This window comes from Trichechus manatus, unplaced genomic scaffold, assembly GCF_000243295.1.
Source record: "Trichechus manatus latirostris isolate Lorelei unplaced genomic scaffold, TriManLat1.0 scaffold00018, whole genome shotgun sequence".
Lineage (NCBI taxonomy): Eukaryota > Metazoa > Chordata > Mammalia > Sirenia > Trichechidae > Trichechus > Trichechus manatus.
Window position 1 is genome coordinate 13,503,511 of NW_004443954.1, and position 4,212 is coordinate 13,507,722.

Here is a 4,212-nt window from a genome sequence, read left to right on the forward strand (position 1 = left end):
CATTGTGAGGATTTTTGTTTTCTTTGTGTTGAGGTGTAATCCATACTACAGGCGGTAGGTTTTGATCTTCATCAGTAAGTGCTTCAAGTCCTCTTCACTTTCAGCAGCAAGGTTCTATCATCCGCATAACGCAGGTTGTTAATGAGTCTTCCTCCAATCCTGATGCCCCATTCTCCTTCATATAGTCCAGCTTCTCAGATTATTTGCTCAGCATACAGACTGAATAAATATGATGAAAGGATACAACTCTGACACACACCTTTCCTAACTTTAAACCACACAGTACCCCCTTGTTCTGTTTGAACAACTGCCTCTTGGTCTATGTATAGGTTCTGCATGAGCACAATTAAGTGTTCTGGGATTCCCATTCCTTGCAGTGTTATCCATAATTTGTTTTGATCCACAGAGTCGAATGCCTTTGCATAGTCAATAAAACACAGGTAAACATCTTTCTGGTATTCTCTTCTTTCAGCCATGATCCATCTGACATCAGCAATGATATCCTTCTTTCAAAGTCCTTTTCTGAATCTGGCTTGAATTTCTGGCAGTTCCCTGTTGATGTACAGTTGCAACCGCTTTTGAATGATCTTCAGCAAATGTGGTGGGGGACAGGTGAAATTGTGCACTGCAGATTGGTGGGGAGGAACAACTGGGCCCATGCGTATCATGCTTATTGTGTAATCCAGCCCTGCTCCCAGGGCCCTCTCTACTTCTCTGCTGAGTTCGATAATTCACTGCAATGCCCACACAGAACTGAAAGACAATACTCATGATTATGGGGTTTATTAGGAAAGTGTTGTTGTTGTTAGGTGCCATTGAGTCAGTTCCGACTCATAGCAACCCTATAGGACAGAGTAGAACTGCCCCATAGGGTTTCCAAGGAGCAGCTAGTGGAAGTAACAGGTTACAGCTCATGTTCAAGAACGCTCAAGGTACAGTTCTTCCATCAAGACAGCCTCTTCTCTGCTGTGCCCACAGGCAGGCCCCTCTCTGGACCCTTGGCCTCTGCTCTGTTTGAGCAAGTGTTACAAAGCTCTTTCAGCTCTGCCGATAAGTGCACTGAGGCAACCCATTTCACCAGTAAGCCTTGGCGCAAAACTACCAAACTCTAGTTCTGTGGGTTGGCAAACCTAGCTCCACCAAGTACCCAGAGGCACCCTACTCTGCCAGCAATCTTCCTGCCCAAAGGCACTTAGCTTTTCTCGCTCCATAGGCCAAAACATCTCCTGCTGGTCTCCTGGTTCTCTTGCCACCATTTCTCTGCTGCTTCTTGTCATCCTCCATGCACAGCTCTCTCTCTCTTTCTCTCTGTGTCTCCTGGTTCTAGCCTTCTCAGCACAGGTATCCCGGGTCTAAAAGATGTGCTCCACTCCTGGCTTTTCTTCCTTGGTGGTAGTGAGGTCCTCTTCTCCTGCCACTGGGGTGGCTCATTTAAGTCTAGTGGGATGACAAAACTGAGCAATCCCTTTGTTAGGGTTCCATAGGCCTTATTTGCATGGTTCCACCTCCACATGGATGTCATGAACTTTTTATTTGCATTATTAGCTAGCTATCTAATCCCCTTGGGTGCCATAATTACCTTATTTGTACTGTCCTACCCAATCACTGGTGGCACAGTGGTTAAGCGCTTGGCTGCTAACCAAAAGGTGGGCAGTTTGAATCTACCACCCTCTCCTTGGAAACTCTACGGGGCAGTTCTACTCAGTCCTATAAGGTTGCTATGAGTCAGAAGTGACTTGATGGCAACGGGTTTTATTTTTTACCCAATAACTTTGGTGGGAGTTACAAGACCATGGTCGGAAGGGCAATATAAAAGCAATCCATCACAACACAGCTAGTAAGCCTATCAACATTTCTGCCTCATAGAGGCATAGGAATGGTGGTAGTCTGCAAATGTTTAAGTGACAAGCCATCAGATTTGGATACACAAAGGAATTATTTTTATGGGATCTCTGGGCTTGTATTAAAGAACCCTGGTGGTGCAGTGGTTAAGCCCTCAGCCGCTAACCAAAAGATTGGCAGTTAGAACCCACCAGCTGCTCTGTGGGAGAAAGACATGACAGTCTGCTTTCACAAAGATTACAGCCTTGGAAACCCTATGGGTCAGTTCTACTCATACAGGGTTGCTAAGAGTCAGAATTGACTTGATGGCAATGGTTTAGGTTTTGGTTTGGGCTTGTATTCCTATAGCCCTTTATTCCTCCCTCCACTATCATTTATCAATAGTGACTGTGTTTTTCTCCATTATTCTGGATTCTCTTGAATGTAGGAATAGAGTCAATTACTCTCTTATTCAACAAATGCCTACTAAGCAATTACAATAGACCTACCAAGTCTTTTGTCACTGTATTTTCAGTCCCTAGAGGAGTAACTGGCTCATAATTGGTTTTCAAAAAATGTTTGAGAAGTCATTGGGTCAATGTATGTAGCTTCAGCACATGTGGAGAAGGAGATTGCTATGATCATAGCGAGGGAGCCCTATCTGTAGAGACCCGTTAGAAAATTCCTCTATAATGCAGACGTATTTTAAACAAATATTTGAAACTGTGGCTTAGCAAGTGGATATCACTTTATTGAGTAAAGATAGTGGTAACAGCAGACCAGGAAAGGGATATGGGGAAGGGGAAATAGAGAGGATGAAGAAACACTAAATTTAGGACAGAGTCATATTTGGGGCAGGAGGGAGGAATTGGGCTTTGGGAGGAACACAGATGCCTTTATTTATATTTGTAGCATTTTATTTTTTAAGCTGGTTTGTGAATGAGTGGATATTAATTATATTTTTCTCCATATTTTTTATATTTAATTAAAAATAGAAGGATCACCATCAATGACTCTTGCTTCTAATCATTGTCATAATTTAATATTTGGTGGTTACAAAAGGCTAATAATTATTATTTTTATCAATAGTATCATGTGTTCTGGCAGATAATGTAATAAATTACAATTTTATAAAATTAAATGATTTTTAACTAAATCATTTAATTTAGTTAGGTCAGCCTCAGTAATGCCCCTTCCACTTAGACCAACCAGTTTAGGCCTACTGTGACCTCTTCCCAGAGCCTCAGTGATTGTCTTCTAACAGTCCTGCCTCCAGACTGAGCCCTCTCCAAACATCCCCTACTCTGCCCCAGAGAGGTCTTCCTAAAACATAGATCAAATCATTTGTCTGCCTTACAACAGCTTGTGAGATAAAGTCTCAACTAGACAACATGTCATTCAAAGAACCCTACATTTTAGCTTCTATCTACCTCTCTGGTTTTTATTCCACTATATGTCTCAAAGGATGCTGTGTTCAGGCCTCACTGGCCCACTTGCCCTCCCAGCCACCTAGTCTGTTACCGTTTATTCTTCACTCTATTTCTGCCCATTAGGTTTGTATAGAGTACACAACCAGATGACTTTGCTTCTCATGTTCAGTTTGGAAATGCTTGCCTAAAAAAGAAAAAGCATTTATTGGTACCTGGGAGCCTCAAGCAAGTATAAGACTGATATTAAATATATTGGTAAGAAGGTGTTAGATTGTTAAGCTCAGTGCCTAGAACAGTGCCATTTCCTCTTACAATAGTGGGCTGTCAATAAAATATTCGTTCAATACTATAGTGTTGTTGTTAATTGCCATCGAGTTGGCTCTGACTCATGCAACTTTATGTGTAACAGCACAAAATGTTGCCCAGTCCTGAGCCATCTTTATGATTGTTGGTGTGTTTGAGTCCATTGTTGCAGCTATTGTGTAGTGTCTTCCAGTTCAGTGGGTTCATCATCCAGTACTGTACTGGACAATATTCTGTTGTGATCCTTAAGGTTTTTATTGGCTAATTTTTGGAAGTAGATCACTAGGCCTTTCTTCCTAGTTTGTTTTAGTCTGGAAGCTCTGCTCAAGCCTGTCCACCATGGGTAACCGTGCTGGTATTTGAAATACCAGTGACAGAGCTTCGGGCATCATAACAACACATAAGCCACCATAGTATGACAAACTGACAGATGGGTAGTGGATACACAGAGTATCTTTAAAAACACCTATTTGGAACATCCAGTAACCAGTGCTTTCCCACACCCCTCCTTCTTCCCCCTACTCGGCCTCCTCTGCTTCTCATCAGCAACCAGGATTTGCCCTGCCCACACTGGCTGGCTCCCTGGGCGCCATTTGTTAGTTGCTGGTGTTGCTTTTTTCCACTTCTTTTGGTTTCTTCTGTGCCTCTCACCACCTCC